Below are 17,806 nucleotides of genomic sequence, written 5' to 3'. Positions count from 1 at the left end.
TAAACACCTTGTCAGAAAAGGATTGGAATGCTGCAAAGTTCTTGGGATCTGGAATCAAAATATTGAGGTTGTCAGTCCAAACAAGTTTGAGTGCTGTTAAACAGTTCTTGTCTGAAGTCGTCATAAGCCGGGCAATAAAGCAGAACATGCCTCCAATCTTCTACGGCCCCACAAAAACACAAAGGGTCAGGTTCAAGTCCAAATTTACACAATTTATCCCTCAGTGAACCATGTCCAGTTATTAAATATGACGTTGTCATTGAAGGATAAAACCATCCCATAACTTTCTTATTTACAGCAAATGTTGCATCTTCAATGAACTCCCTGGTAGTGAGTCCTGTTTCACTGGATTGCCATCTGTATTTCCACTTCTCAGTGAATTTTGTCCAAAGATTAATTTTCTCCTGCCGAATGTCCGTGGCCGGATTACTTGCAATGTCGAGGATTTGAGTTGCCAAACCTTTCTTTAAGTTAGAAATCATGCCTCGGTATGCCACATAAAGGTGAACAGGGAACGAACCTGAGATCACTTGTAAAGCATTGGTTTATGTTGTTCTGCAGCATCTGTGTGTCGCCAATATCATCTTTCTCTACAATGATAAGAATTTGGCCTTCACTGTGACGTGAGTAACCCTAGGAAACCATATAGCAGCCGCATGTGCTACAATTGGCAAAAATATAGCCTTATAATATAATGGCAAAGTTTTGTGTTTTATACCCCATTCTGCTCTTGAGAGCCCAATCGCATTGGCAGTAAACGTCTTAATCTTTTCAGATAAGTTCTTCACGAGGGGGATAAAAGAAAATTTATCATCAGTTAAGAGACCAAGATATTTATTTTGAGAAACATGAGGAATTTGAACATTGATATAAAGTTTAGGAGGTCTGTTATAATCCAGTTTATTGTTGAAGATCATCATTTCAGTTTTCGTCTCAGAAATGTTTAATTTGTTTATTCTAGACCATTCCAGCAAATCATCCAGGATTTCTTTCCCATGTGTTTCTAGCAAAAGTCTTGACCTGCCTGATATGCATAGCGCTAAATCGTCGGCATATGCTATTTTATTGCAAATTTGACTTTCTTTTAGTAACCATTGGTCTAAAACAGAATTCCAGAGGAAAGGCCCAAGGACCAAGCCTTGTGGGCATCCTCTGGAAATGAATTTTGAAAATACCAAGTGTTGTGAGATGACTTTTATCTGCCTATTTGAAAAATAAGATCTAATAACCTGATATAGTAAATCATCACATTCTGCTTCTCGAAATGACCTGAGGGCGCTCTCCCACCAGAGTGTATAGAAAATGCCCTCAAAGTCGATAAAAACAACCATCGTGTTTTTTTTTGTCTGTAGTTTTGGATAGATTCACCAAATTTCTGATGGCATCTTCAGTGGGGAGCCTTTCTTAAAGCCGAATTGCGAATTAGAACTCATATTACTTGCAGCCAAAACCTTCTGCATCCCAGGCGCTAATAATCTTTCATAAAGCTCTCCAAGATTACCTAGAAGGAATATTGGGCGATATGCCTTGGGATCCGTTGCCAATTTTCCAGGCTTTCTGAGCATCTTTACTAACGCGATCTTCTAAAAATTTGGAAAAGTTCCGTCTAATAGACATTTATATACGTGGAACAATATATGTGGAAAATGTTGGTGAAATCTTTTGATTGCCGCATTTTCAACTAAGTCCATTCCAGGACATTTTGACAGATTGATTTTAGAAATTGCAAGTGCAAGTTCATCTAGACTAAATAGTTCCGTGTCATTTGATCCCTTGTAAGATCCGTTAACGAACCTTATCTGAGCTTGTTCGGTTGTGTCTTGCTCTGGGTGATCATCAGGGAAAAGTCTCTCTATAATAGTTTCAACCGGGGAGAGCCAATTAGTAGTCAGACTTCCGTTAGAGTAAACAGAGCTATATATCTCAGGAGTTACAAGTTTGTCACGACAAATTTTGTATTTTAATCCTCATGGATCAGAATTATCTGTATGGGACACCAGTTTCTGCCATGAGGATCTTTTGGCTTCCGCAATAGCTTCGAAATATTCCTTACGTAATTGACAATAGACTTCTTTTAGTGGCCTAACGTCTGTTTCTGTTAAGTATCTGTGCCTCTGGAAATTCTTCCTTGCATCTATAACCCGTCTTCTCAAAACAGATAACTGGGGATTCCACCATGGGGTGGAGCCAGGTCTCCTAACTTTCCTTTTAGTGGACTCAGTCACAGCTCTGTAAAGAGTGTTTTGCACAAAGTAAGCATATTCTACTGCAGATAAACTGTTCAATTGGGAAATTTTATCATCTGAAAATTCTTGTTGCAAGACTTGCTTAAATTTGGTCCAGTTCGTGGTTCTGATAGAGAAGCGGTTTAAATCCTGAAGGTGATCTGAAGAACCTCCATCCCTAACATTCAATACTAAATCAAGAGTGATAGCAAGGTGATCGCTGTTGCATACATCCGGGCAGACCATCCCGTTTTTTACATGCTGCGATAAGCATGGAGAGGAAAGGGTAAGGTCTATGTTAGACCGTCCGTGAACGCTCCAAAAGGCTGTTGGCATGTTGGGAAGATTATGCACATTCTAATGGTTAGTCAATATAAATTCTTCAACCACAGAACCTCTAGCGTCGTTGCGTTCAAATTGAGATTTTGCATCGGAGTCAGTTGAAACCAATATATTTGCAATAGGAAAAGTGCTTAAAATTTCTTCCAAAAGATGCATTGGTACCTCAATATTATCATTTGGAGCGTAATATAAAGAAACCATGTAGAAGTCTAAATATTTGGTAGAAATATGGATGCAGGTAGAAAAGGATGTACAAAAACGAGATATGACTGTTCAGTTAGAGCTCCATTAAATACAACGATGGCAGTTTTTGGCTGCTTGGATTCACCTGCAACGGCTCTCGATACTAACGGGTATCCAACAACGTGATATGACTTACCCGTTTGTCTATACATCGAGTAGGGCTCCCGAATAGGCAAAATATCTATTTTGTCCTGCATACATGAAGTATATGCTAAATTTCAGCATATATAGAAAACCCACTAATAAAGGGATGCTTCTGCACTTCCACAGTTACCATCCCCAACCATACAAAAAATCGGTCATGCTGAACCAATTTCTAAATACCTTTAAATATCCTTCCACCCAGATTTCTCTAACCACTGAGATAAATGAACTAACTAGAAGATTCTCAAATAGGGGTTACCCACTAACCTATATAAACAAAGTCAAAACAATAGCCCGTGATAAAATAAATAACGACAATCTCACAACAAACATTGCAAAAAAATCCGACAAGACCAAAATATATTTCATCACCATTCCATATATCGAGCACTGCTACAATAAACTTAACCAAATGTGCAAGGGAACCGACATGAAAATCATAGCAAAACCCATGAACAAATTATACACATTCTTCAGAAATCGACCTTCAATTACCACATTCCAATCACAGCATGACCTCGTATACAGTATGCCATGCAAAAATTGTGACGCTGTCTACGTAGGATCCACCACGGGAGTGGCACAGCTTCGAGCAAAACAACACGAAGCTTCAGTGCGGGCCGGTCGTTCAAATGCATCGGAACTTTCGTTCCACGCCATAAATGAACGACATTCATTCGGCTTTAATGAAACTAAAATTATAAATATTCAACACAACTACTACAAACTACTTATTGCAGAAACCTTAGAGATGAAACTACATGCAACTTCAACCAATATCCGTAGGCCATTCCTATTGCCCGACGATTGGTCACTTATACGCATGCGTGAAGAACAAACACTACAACATAAGACAAAAGTTTCGGATTAATTGTGAGTAGCTCTCTTCCTGTGAACATGACACACCGAAAAGTTCTAGTCCGACTTAAGGAATGTAGAGAATTCTGAATATACAGCCAAATCCGGTAAGAGGAATACACTCAATACAGAAACTCCATAGACCCTGAATCTCTTCTGTGAGGTACACAAGTCATATGCGAAAGTGAGGGATTACAAAGGGTCAAATAATAATAAAGGTATACAGAATAGTACATAAAACATAAAAAATGGTATAAAATAATAACGAACCCCCACACACCCATGTAGGCAACTTATTCCAGTAATTTATAACTCGCTGGCTAAAATAAAACTTCCTGCAGTCCAATCTAAACAACTCCTCCCCCCGTAGCTTGAATTTGTCCCCTAGTTCTAGCATCATTTACAATCTGAAATTTTGTCCTCATTCATTTTACTGATGCCTCTCAGAGCCTTAAACACCTCAATTAAATCTCCTCTAAGGTGTCTAGTTTCCAAACTCTGCAACCCACATATTCGAAGTCTTTCTTCATAAGGACGCCCTTTTGCCGATCTCACCTGGCGAGTTACCCATCTTTGCACCCTTTCAAGAAGCTCGATGTCTTTCTTTAGGTGCGGTCTCCATACCTGAACACAGTATTCCAAGTGTGGTCTAACAAACGTCTTATATAATGGGATTATCATTATGCATATGCAAAAGTTCGATAGATCATCGATAGGACACCATGGGCTCATCGATAGGACACCATAAAACAGCCCTTGAGATTGTAAATGGCTGCGTAGTGATCCTGTTTAACCATCTCAGCATCCAGTACTCTAAACCCAGGAAAGCCTTGATGGTAGCATCTGGGGCAGAAGACCAAATCTGAGATGCGTAGAGAGGGATGGGGATGACGCATCTTAAAATATATTGTTTAACAAGGTCGGGGTTCCTGATACCTACCAGTTCCTGTCTGGAGGTCCATAGCGCTGCGTACGTTTTTTCTTTACATGTCCGAAATGGGGTGTGAAGTTTAGGTTTTCGTCCCATTTCAGACCAAGATTAATATGTGTCCTGACTTTTTTGACCACTTTGCCATTTACGCGTATTGATATGTGGTTCTTTAATACCTTGTTGGTGAAAACCATTTGTGCTGTCTTGTGTTCATTTAGTCGGAGCCCCATGCAATTAAGGTATTCTTGCAACTCGGCGATTTTGGAGTTTGCTTCGTTGTTGCATTGTAAGGATGTGTTTTGGTCGCTCGAGGCGATGAAAAATTTCAAGTCATCTGCATATACGACAAATTGTTTTTGATTTTGGGTCAGGAAGGGATGCAGTGCTGTTGCAAAGAGAGTAGCAGAGAGGACTCCACCTTGTGGGACTCCCCTGTTGACTTGGAAGGTCTCTTTGGAAATTCCATTTATGGCAGTGATGTGTCTCTCCCTCAAAGAACTCGTTATTATTACTAAGACGTGCCCAGTTATATGGAAATATTCCTCCAAGATGATAGTAATAGCCGAGATGGATATACTGTCGAAAGCGGATGCAACGTCTAAGAAGACAATGTCTAATTGCTGTCTGAAGTTAAGGGCGTGTTGGATTCGAAATAGAGTCTCCATGAGATTGGTGGTAGTAGATCTTTGTGGGATCACTGAATGAAGGTACTCCGGTCTATGCCCGAAGCAGTGATGGTTGATGGTATTTAGAATGGATTTCTCAAATATTTTTTGAAACGAACATCCAATTGCAATAGATCTGTAGTCTTTGACGGATTTAGGGTTGTTATTTTTGGGAACAGGTTTAACGAAATACGTATTCCATATCTTCGGAAAGTGGTTTTCACTTAAAATTTTGTGGAAAATGTGGAGGAGGAGATCTATGATGTATACACTGCTGCTCTTAATCATAAAGAACATGAAGAGGGGGAATTTATCAGGCCCAATTGTGGCTTTATTCCTGAGGCTATTCACAGCGGCTTTAATATCATCTCTAGGGGTATTTATTTAAGACAGTTCAGGATAGACCTTTGTCTTCAGTTTGCTAATTGCTTCACGGATTTTCTCTGTGTTGACTTCACTGTCAACTTGATTTTCTGCCAGAGGAGTTCAAAAGGTGTCTTGGATCCATTCTGAGAAGATGTGCTCGGGCATTATATCCGTACGCCTTTTCTTATTAGATATCCTGCTTCCTTTCTTATTAGATATCCTGCTTCCTTTCTTCAAATGTAATCGCAGCGTGTCATAGTGAGCTTGACGTTTCAATCGAATGAACCGTGCTCTAGCGTCTTTATATCGAATATAATCAGGTGGGTGTTCAGTTTTTTTCCATTTTCTGAAGAGTTTTTGCTTGTTCTCGAAAGCATATTTTACTTGTGAACTAAACCACCAATTCCCCCGATCGGAAATTTTAATGCGTTTTGATGCCCCCTCAAGAGCAATAAAGTGGAGGGTATCCGAAAGTGCTTCTAAGGCATCGTCTACGGGGAGTTGGAAGAGATTTTTCCAGTTGTAATTCACGAGCCGTTTCAAAATTACATCTGGTTTTATATACTTGGTTGAGAAGATAACATCAGCGTTGTTTTCCCGCCTCCAGTTCTCTTTTTGTCAACAAGCTTGACTTCTCAGGTTGGCTTGGATTGAGCAAGGGATGTTGTTGTTGTTGTTATTTGGTTTTTAGGAGCATTAGCAACTAAGGCCATATCGCTCCGGGATATGCGGTGGTCATTCCCTGACCTTTCTGCATCCTCCGTATTTGGTGGTGACGGGCTCGAACCCCAGTCTAATCACGAAGCGTGTGCCACACACTGCTGCTCCTTCCCACCTGGCTACGGAGGCGCCGAGAAAGGGATGTGATCAGAAGCGAAGCGAGTCGTACTGTCAGTTAATGTGACGCCTAGAGCATTATAGTACACCAGGTCAAGGCGCTGTGTGCCTCTTGTGAGTGGCGTTTCCAGTTGTTCTATCGAGAGGGTTTTCATAGTTACATCCAATTCGCTCTTTGCGTCTTTGTACTTAGGGAGAGGCATGTTCAAATCTCCCATCACGATAGATTCTACATTTGGGTTCAAGTTTGCTACAAGCCAAGTAAGGAGTTCATTTCTGGCTTCCCTGCCATGGTTGGGTGGAAGGTATAGAATACAAATTTGTACATTCTTTGTACCTTCTCTGAAGGTTGCTGAGACGGCTTCAAACTTTTCAGGGTGTGACTCTTGGTTTTTAGTTACAGAGAAATTATTCTTATAGAGTATCATTACTCCTCCTCCTCCTCTTTTGTTTTCTCTTCCTCTTGTAACGCATTTAAAACCAAAATTGTCAGCCAGAGCATCTAGTTGTCTATTATTTTGAAGCCAGGTTTCTTTCAGGCAGATGAATTCATATTCCGAGTTTAATAGAAGGTTCTGCAAAGTGTGAAGTTTATAGTCTATGCTGCGCACATTTGGAAGGTGAAGAGAGACTCGCATATTTTCTTTCGAGTCTGATGAGGAATTCCTTGCAGGAAAGCTTCTCCTGATTATGCTATTTTGTCTTGCTCCCCCAATTCTTTAGCTACCATTCAACAATTAGAGGATATTACAGATGCAGCGATCTTTTTGAAGCCTTCAATAGTAATACCACTCATTCTGAGTGATTTCAATGTCCCAACTGCCTTTCACCCGAATCGTTCACCAAATTCACTGGATAAGCAATTTTTCAAAATTTGACTTAGTAATGCCCGAACTCAAATCTGTGCCTCTACCACCCACAATTCCTCCTCCCTTGATTTACTTTATGCCCATCAATCGAGTCCTTTCACAATTTCTAAGGGTAATAACTTCTCCCGACCAGCTCACTTTCCAATTGTCACTTTGATTTATTTTCTTCTATTTCCGAACCTTCCTCCGACAGATACTTTCTTAGCTTTAGGCGCACATACTGGACTTCGTTAAACCGATTTCGGGCCAATGTTGATTCGATTCCCATCCACAATTTTGAATCGATCGATCATTACGTTGACTAGCGGTATTTAATATTCCTTTCTGCAATTCCTGAATTTTTTCGCTACAAGCCCATACCTGAAGTCTCCAATGTACGTAAGCTTCTCCTGGCGGAGACCAACCAGCTTGGAGAGAAGATTCGGTGATAGGATTGCCCTAGAAAGATGGTGGATAAGCTTCATTCGTAATGGAGGTTCCAATCCGATCAGTAAATTCCAATATCATTCAAATAGTGGCCCAAGAACGGATACTTGTGAAGCTTCCTGTACACGAGAAGGAGTCTCTTGAGATTTCCTGTTCGGCGACCAGCACTAACTTCGCTTTTCCTGGACGTGGATCCGGGTGACTTTCCTCTCTTTCCACCTAATAAATCTGAAAGGAGAATCTCCTCGGACGATGCAAAACCCACAACACAAAATGCAACACTCATCCAAAGCAGCTTTTCAGAGGCGCTCCACGACAGCAGAAGTATCCGAAGAAGTCGAAGGGAGTGGGGGGGGGGGGGGGTTGCTCAGAAGACGGCAAGGTATGAATCCCACAAAGGTGAATATCTTTTTGTCCTGAATGCAAGCGTATTTTGGACCTAATTTTCCACGAAACTGCGTGAGGGCTAAGGTGGATCTGTGGGCACCATATCTGTCATGTTTTGGGACCTCCCCCCCCCCCCCAAACATGACTGATTCGTTCCTTCGTTGCAAACTCGCTTTTCAGAGAGCGAACTGGAGATGTTTCTTAAAGCCTTCGGTCACGCTGAATTAGATCCGACACGCGCCCGTGCTGCAAACCGGATTTGAAGTTGATCGAGGAATTCATCACCGACGGATACTTCCTCCTCCCCCCTCTTCTCCACGGGGCTGTTTGCATGTGCTGTTGGAGGTCCTCCGCTGCGCCTGATTGCCGCTAATAGTGTTTCGCAGTTCGTGGCTGTTCTGACGCGAACTTTCTCGATTCTTCTGCGCTCTCCCGGGAGGGGAGTTTAAAAGCGATTCTTTGGAGCGCATAAAAACGTCTTCTCGCTGGAGGACGCTTCTTTTTTATTCGTCGTAATCTCCCCTCACCTCTGCCCTTCGCCGGCTGCGAGGCCTGCGCTTCGTGACAGCTCCTCGCCAAAAAAGAGCGTCATCGACACGCCGGAGTCATAAATCTAAAATTGTAGCGTTATGAGATAAACGGCATTACAAGAGGAGTCTCCGCACGCGCGAGCGATCTCGGAGAGGCGTTAAAACTTCGACGGGAACTTTTTCCGCGAATTGACGCTGATAACGGGAAAGTGTGTTAGTTACGCGCGAGCTTACCTGAGGAGGTGGAGACAGTGGCGTCGAACATTACGGAATCCATTTCTCCGTCATTCTCGACGTCTCATCTGTGCCCCCCCCCCGTCTCATCCCCCGTACACGCATAAAAGGCGAAGTGTTCCGGTGAAATATTCTGAGGCCAACGCTGCCTGGCTTCGTGGGTCGATTCGGGGATCAACAAGGCATTCCCCCAAGGGCCTCGTTCTGTCTCAAACGCGATAACCGCCCGGCCAACTTCAACTCCCGGGGGGGGGGGGTTAAATGAGAGCCATTTCGAGCTGTTTTTCATTTGCTGAAGAAACATTTCGGGTGGCCACTTTTATTGTCGACATTTCCCCTTCGGTGAATTCCGTCGCATCTACAGGTTGTAAATTTGTAAGATGTAAAATCTTACAAATATAATATTTTGTGGAGGAGGGAGATTTATTTAAAGTAAAACTTATAATATGGCAATATGGGGGAGCGAACCTTACAGCCAAGGGATTAAATTAGATAACGTTTATGAAGGTCAGCGTTAAGCTTGACAAAGGCTAATGGCAAAGAAGGGGTGTACTTCGGTTCCCAGCGCACAGGAGCATCCAAAACAATGGAAACTGGTTGCAACTGTTATTAGTAAAAGGGTCGACTCTAGTAAATAATAGCGCGGTGGACCATGTGCTGTCGGGACATTTCTTTAATCGGTTACACCTGGACAGTAAAAACAGAAGAAATGCTGGGAATTAGATGGAAGTCTGGCTCTGGCTGGCAGTGATGGCAAGTTTTATAGATCGTGGGAAATTAGTCTGCTACAGTATAACTATTAGCGGCTGACTTCAAAGGTACTGACAGCCTGAGAAAGTTTACAAACTTCTTAAAATAAGAAGTTAGATCGGGCAATAAGGAAACAGCGTGAGAAAGATTAAAATTAGCGAATAAGAAGAGAGAGAAAGTTGATAAAATGAGTAAGATTGGTCAAACAGAAAACTAGGACGTATTTGACGTATGTAGGCGGTACAGAAATGGAGATGAACAAAAAGTGAGTGAAGAGGAGAAAAACGGAGAGAAACCACAGTTGAGTTTATGTGGGTTTTATGAAAATGGGTTAGTGGGATTCTAAGTTGAGTTTTGTTGGTGATAGGGAAGATGAAATAGTCAGCGGACACAGCAGTCGAGATTTTCGTCGAGATAAGTAAACATGGGTTAGTAACATGGACAGTTGAGGGTTCTGATGTGGTAGGAAATATGTGTCAGTTAACAGTGGAGTGTTTGGTCGTGGTGGGAAAAGAGAAGGGTAGCGTCCTGGGGAAGTTTTCTTCTTGAAAGAGTTCTTAATAGGTGGACGGAAAAACGAGGGTAGCACCCTATGAGTTTTTCCTTGTGATAAGTTTTAATAAAGTGGACAGGAGAAGGAGTTAGTGTGAGATGCCCTATGAGTTTTCCTTGTGATAGGTTTTAATAAGGTGGAGAAAGAACGCCAGTTCCAGTGCAGCAAAGAGTTCCCCAAAAAAAAATCATCTGTAGCAAATTCAGGCGTAGCTGATGAAAGAGATCCCCAGAAGGTACCCTGAGAGCCAGGAAAGCTTGGAACCGCCCTGGAAAGCAAAGGAAAGAAAAAGGATAATAGTAAGTACTGTATGTGAAACAGTATAGTGATTAATTAATGAAAAAAGGATAGCACTAGAAGTAAATTGATTGATAAATTAGCTCTTAAGTAAATTATGCATATACTAACAGAGTTTAATTAATTCAAAAAGGTTGTTGTAAAATGCAAGAGAAACGAAAGATAAGTAATAGATTAAATCGTTGTTCAAACGATTATAATATGTTAGAAGGATAATAAAGTTTATAGTGAGCATCTTGGAATTTTCTAAAGATAGATAATTGAATATAGTAAAATAATATATAGTGAGAATCTTTGAATGTTTTAAGGATAGATAATTGAATATAGAGTTTGTATTGATGAAGAATTGTTGGTCCAACTGAAAGACTAATAACAAATAGAGACTTTAGGAAAGTTAAGATTGGTCTTCAGTGAATTGTAACAGAATGGTGAGAACACAGATTATAATGATGAAAATAGCATACTGATTGTTAATATAAGAATAATATATGCAAGATATCCTTGACTTAACCTTGTATGCATATTACATGTTTTTTTATTCAATTGCATATTATGTTGTATATATATGTAAATAAACTTTGTTGTTGTTATTAAATTGTGAGTTTGTTATTCCTGAGCACTCAGCCTTTCCAAAGGGAATTATACACAATTGAGAAGTTCCCTCGAATCTGGAATTCTCCTGTGAAGCAAAGTCAGATGCGTAAGTGGGGGAAATAAGAATAAAGTGGACACACACATAATAGGGAACAAAACGAAATAAGAACAATAAAAAAATAAATAAACAATCATCATTTTTGTATTCCACCCCCAACAAATTCATCTGGCCGACACACAAGCCAAAACGTTTCAAGATGTCTCCGTCTTTACCCCTTTCAACTCCCTCCCTTTTACTCTACAATTTCTGAATTCGGAATGGCTCATTTCTTGTGCGATGTGTTTCTTGATTTCGAAGTTGAAAGGATTTCTTTTGTTTTAGTCTGAGTGCGTTTGCTGATATGAAACTGAAAATTTGACGAGTCAGCAAATCTGGCTCAATCAGACAGCGATCCTCGTTGAGTCAATCAACGTATAATTAAGGGCACTTCAATCCAAACAGTGTCAAAAACGTATTGAAGACAGAAGCAACCAGGAAGAGAAGAAATGAAGCTACTATTTTGCTGTGGGCAGCGAAGTGGAGGAGATATTTTTAGTCTGGGTATTCTGCTAGACACCGACTGATTTGATTGCTTCAAGAAAGACACGGTTATTACAGACTGTGACCTCTCTTCAGAAACGTTTCGTCACAATTTTGTTCTTGAAAATGGTCCTGATGTCTAGACTCGGCTCTCAGGAACATTTCCGAAGCTCCACCAGACACAGAATATCGAAACTCAGTTTTTGTTTTTCTAACCTGGCTGAATATTCTCTCTCATTCAACCATGGAACTACAAGGAACTGTTGAAAAGCCAAGCGTGACTTTTTTGTTGAACAACTTTCGAGGTTCCTTTGCAATTGTCAGCTCTCCAACCGAGGACCACAGTTGATCAATTCTTGTTCTTTCGAAATTGCATCCGATTTTTTCTCACACTGAAACTGATGAAGAACTGCAAGACATGCACTTATTGATCTATTTCTTTATCTTTATCGGGGGAGAAGAGGCACGCTGTTCTGAAGCCATTATTTGGAATTCGAAATAACTCAACAAGTAATGCGCATGCGCCCGACTCACTGAAAAAGAAAATAATAAACAGAAGAGCGCAAAGAGGATGCGTTTCGCTAAAGAGGCTTCGAAGAGAGTTAAGGAAAGTGGAATTGCATCGCAGAACACACTTTACGATTAAGGGACGGTGATTTATTGGTTGGCACTCGAGGCCTTCCGAAGCCCGGTTTAATTAATCTCCGAGATCAGCGCCAACGGAGAAGATCTTTGATTCATCTTCCTTACTGCGGAAATTCTACGCACTGCTTCGTTTTTGTGTACACAGATCATAAATATGCTTAAAAATAAGGGAGGAGAAGAAGAGGACGCCCGAGCAAGGGCAAAGTATCGCTGTGCAAACCCCTCGTGCGAAATAACCGCCGTAAACTCTGACAATTCATTCTTTTTCCTTCGTTATCCTTAATTACTGGAAGCCGGAGTTGCGCTAATTATGCGAAACGGTAATTACCCTCAATTAAGCCACCGGAATGCATCCTCACCTGTGTTCCAGTCACGTCTCGAATGACCGAGATCCGCAATAAAATTTGACCCTCAAATGCTCGTTAATTCGGCCTCTACTGCGCATTAACCTCGCCATTAAAAGCTCGTCCTTCCCCGTTTCCCACAAAGCATCAAATTCTTCGTTGTTGAGTGGAACACGCGAAGGTTCATCCACTGGAACTGCTGCACTTTCTGGCTCTTCCCACTCACCATCCAAAGGCTGTTTGCTCTGACACGCCACTCTTCGCCTTCTTTTTTTTATTTCATTATTCTTTCTCTAGACCAGTTCTTTCCAATGAGTGCAGGAGTCCCACGAGATTCACCTTTGGTGTTCCACACTAATGTCACTGACCTGCGTTCATTTATATGTTGTTAAAAGGAGAACACAGCTTTCTAGAGGGATGGGATACCCTTAAACAAAAGGTGAAAGAATATTTGCCGACGCTCTCGAGGCAGTGTTAGGTGGGTCGGAAAACTGCTAGCTTGGGGGGGGGGGGATGATACACGGACAAATAGATTGATAGTAGCCGCAGACAGAGGCAAAAGTGATTCTTGCACTGCTTCTCTTAGAATGAGCAGCAGCCTGCTGCTCATTCTAATAGAAGCAGTGCAAGATTCACTTTTGCCTCTGTCTAAATAAATACACGGGCTGTGTTAGGGTTACTAAAAGTAGAAACAGATGCACGTATTCTTGCATGTACACCAATGCTAGAAGTATAGTTAATAAATTTGATGAATGTGAAGTTCTAGTCGAGATATCAAAGACAAATATTGTTGGGATATCAGAAGCGTGGTGCAATTCAGATATAAGGGATGCAGAATTGGAATTTGGGGAGTACAATGTGTACAGAAAGGATAGATAGGACAGGAAGGGAGGAGGGGTTATGCTATTAGTTAAGAAACACATAAAAACCAAGGACGTGAAGCCAGTCGACATCGCTGGACAGTGCAGTGTCGAGTCAGTTTGGTGTGACATCAGCATTGGGAGATCAAAATTGAGAGTAGGAGTGTGCTATAGGCCTAATGACTCTGATGAGTATAATAAGAAACTGTACAGGGAAATAGAGTGGGCCAGTAAATCAGAGAGTCTTATAATGGGGGATTTTAATTTCCCAGATACTGACTGGAATTTGTAGGTTGGTCACTCACACACTAGCAAGGCTTTTGTGGATTTATTGGATGATTGTTTTCTACATCAGCATGTTCGTGAGGCAACAAGAGGGAGCAATACTCTTGAACTGATTATCAGTAGTGATTCTTCCTGCATTAAGAATCTGCAGATAAGTGAACCACTAGGTGGCAGTGATCACAGTGTGTTGAAGTGGGATTTACTCAAAGAGGTAACTACCATTAGGGGTAAAGGGAAGGGTTATTGCTTCCGTAAAGGCGACTACGATGGACTGAGACAGTATTTAAATTCTATACGGTGGGACCAAAGGTGAATTCTAAATGGGAAGCCTTCAGGGACTTAATTTTGGAGGTTACTAGGCTTTACATACCAACTAAGAAATGTTGTTCAAAGTTTAGGCCCAAATGAATGTCAGATGAACTAATGAGACTCTTACGCGAACATTTATAACTTGACCGAGGATCCAGTATTGATCGAATGAATGCCGCAGGCGACGAATCTGCATGAATGGGAGCCTCGGAGATATGGGACGATCCGTTACCAAATCTAGTTTCGGCAAGTGCTGTGGCACCGGAAAACTATTTGACTTCGATAGAGCCGGAATCACTTTGTTCTTGAGAGAGCCACCACATCACTTCCATTTGACTTACATCTTCATTTGGAAATGCTGTTTGAAGAGGATCTCGAGCTGCTTCAATCTTCACATCATTGTTGAAGCAAAGCCGATCACATACGGAGTAGACTGAACCTAACTCATTATGCAGGAATGTACGTTTAAACTGTGCGTGGATTCGGTGTTCCTTAAAATCCTGTTGCTATTCCTGCTGTCATCACGTTTACTTCTTGTTTAACAATTTGATGGAGTACTTCTGGCAGTCGGTTTTGACTCCTTCGCTTTTCGTTTACCATTGGGCTTCGAGGACTCTTAATAGTTTTCATTATGACATTCCTCAGCAGGTGCAACACTCTGCAGATGTGGATGAATATTCTCCGGCTTCATTGTTCAACTCCATCGCACGCTGTAATTTCTTCCTCTGACCAAATAGCTTAGATCTTTCCTTTGTACTCAGTGGAGGTGCTTTCAGTGGTCGCATTACACGTATATATGCTCTATGCGCCTTAGAACGCTCACTACAGTGTACTCCCCCGACTGACAATTGTTTCAGTGTACGATCAAAGGACTTTACGATGGACACTCCATAACAAAATACCGTTCACTATACGATATGTAGTTGGGGCCGGTCTCGTGATCACGTTTACGAATTGAATTTTAATTCTACTGACGGCGATTCTAATGAGCGAAAACAGGAGGAAGATTATCCACAGGCTGTAAAAGTAAAGATATAAAGCACAGATGTACACTTTACCAGTTAACAAAATTAAATGATACGTGAAAATCGGTAGAATATTTTCCACAGGTTAACAAAAGAAAGGAAGACGTCAACTGCACCGGGTGGTTCCCAGGTGCTCACCCTCCCAATTACTATCTGAGCCTAACTTCAGTAATAGCACGAGAACCGGGGCTATAAGCTTAGTACGAAACTCGGCTGTTCAGCGCGCCGGTTTTCTTATGGCTACTGTCGCATTACGGTGAGACAATCCCTAAAGTTTAATCCCTAAAGTCCCACGTCAATCCCTAAAGTGGGACTGACGTGGGACTAACGTGGGATGAAGACTTAAATTTTAAGGAACACTTCCTAAAGGCAAAGAAGAAGACCTATGCTGCTTTCTGGGCTATCCGCCAAGAGCTCGCAGGCTGTCACAACACCAGATTGATTGGACAATACATTAATAGATGTCTCACACCCATACCACTATATGCCTCAGAAATCTGGTCCTTTGCATCTACCTCTCGATGAAACAAATTTCTGTCAATGGGATATTGAATTCTGCGGTGGCTGAACTGTCTGGGAGGGTTCACCATCTCTAAATCCATTCTCCTAGTCAACCTAGGCATGACCTCCTGGAAGCTCACTGTCCTCAAAAAAAAATCTGTAAACATTCACCAAGCTGCTAACTCGCCATATTGATGCCCCATCAATAGAAGATATCATCGCACTAACAAGAGGAAGAAATACACTGGTATGCAAAATTTAAGGACTAGTCAGGTTTTCACCTGTAGCTTCTCATAGGAGTGGCCTGGATATAGGAAAATCATACCAAAGGAACCTCGTGAGGTACAGAAATGATGAAAGAAACAACACCGACACAACAACGGAAACAAAACGGTACAGAAGGACGTTATTCAAAAATGGCAACATAGCACTGGCTGCCAAGATACAGATGCATTACTGCCAAAGATGGAGGCGCCTCCGTAGCCAGGTGGGCAGGAGCAGCAGTGCGTAGCACACGCTTCTTGATTAGACCGGGGTTCGAGCCCGTGACCACCAAATACGGAAGATGCGGAAAGGTCAGGGAATGAGCACCGCATATCCCCGGAGCAATATGGCCTTAGTTGCTAATGCTCCTAAAAACCAAATAACAAACAAACAACAAACAGCCGAAGATGGAACAAAGGGAAGAGGTGGTCCTCAGTAGGATATATGGCCACCCCTAATGTCGATGCAGGCTTTGCAGAGCCTGTCCATACTTAGAACAATGTTGTTGATAAGTTCTTGCTGTAACATCGTCCATTCCTCTGTCAGCGTCATCTTCAGCTAGGGAACATTTTCTGGTGGGTATGGACGTGTCGCTAGGGGTCTCCCCAGAGCGTCCCATATGTGTTCGATGGGATTTAGATGGATGGAACGGCAGGGCAATCCATACGAACAATGTCCTCACTTTGTGGCCGAATGAATTCACGCGACATCTGAGAAATGACGACAAACTCTCGGACTATCCAATGAACCCAGTGCAGTGCAACACCTTGTCCACGATCGATCTTCACTACAAAACCTGCAATACCTAGGATCAGCGTTTCCGGCTAAAACGGTCGGACCATATATCTCCTTCGGAATCGATGCCTCAGCTTTCTGCAGCTCGAAGCGCTACAGAGAAGACACCCTGAAAGAACTGTACAAAGTAGAACTATTGGCTGTACCACCTTCACAGTTTTGAAACTTCAACGTTATATCGTGTCAGCTTATTTGTAAATGCGATGTGTGTTCATATAGTTTTTAAACTTAATGTGTTTATATATTTATAATATAATTTGATTATTTGTTATGTACACCCCTCTAGCCGAACCAGGAAGTTCCGAGGGTGCCCACTGATGTGGAAATAAAAAGATGTTAATAATAACACTTTCCAAAAGCATATGAACAGCTGCAGTGCGATGGGGTGTGGCGTTATCATCCATTAACACGAACTCGGAGCCAATGGCATCTCACAACAGACGCACATGGGGGAAGGATTGCCTCAGTACAGTAGCGTGCACCGGTTACAGTACCGCCTTCCAGTATCTGGAGTTGTGTACGTCCATCCAAGATAACGCCTCCCCAGACGAGAGCACCTCGATCGCTTTCAGTGATGTTTGCGGGGTGATACCGTGTGCCAACCTCTCGCCAGATTAGCTGACGTCCAGAATCGCTGCTGAGACTGAATCTACTCTCATCAGTAAAGAGTACCTTAAGTAAAGATTTTGTGGTTGTAACCTTTAGAAATAGTGTTGCTGCTTAAGTTTTGCAAACCAGTGTATAAGCCGTCCCCCACTTAGGATGAAGCTATCTAACCTGAACTCCCTAAAAGGAATGTTCTCATGTAATACCATTGAACACTTCAATACCTTCCCCATTGATTCGGTAAAGTTTGAACTCAATAAAACATACAGAACCCAAATTATGGACCAAATGTAGACTAAATCACCGGGACTGCTGTTAAAAATTGAGTCGAATGTTTTTTT

This window comes from Mastigoproctus giganteus, chromosome 3 (assembly GCF_048544385.1).
Source record: "Mastigoproctus giganteus isolate SK-2022 chromosome 3, ASM4854438v1, whole genome shotgun sequence".
NCBI lineage: Eukaryota > Metazoa > Arthropoda > Arachnida > Uropygi > Thelyphonidae > Mastigoproctus > Mastigoproctus giganteus.
The sequence above is the reverse complement of the archived record's forward strand: the minus strand, read 5'-3'. Positions refer to the sequence as shown.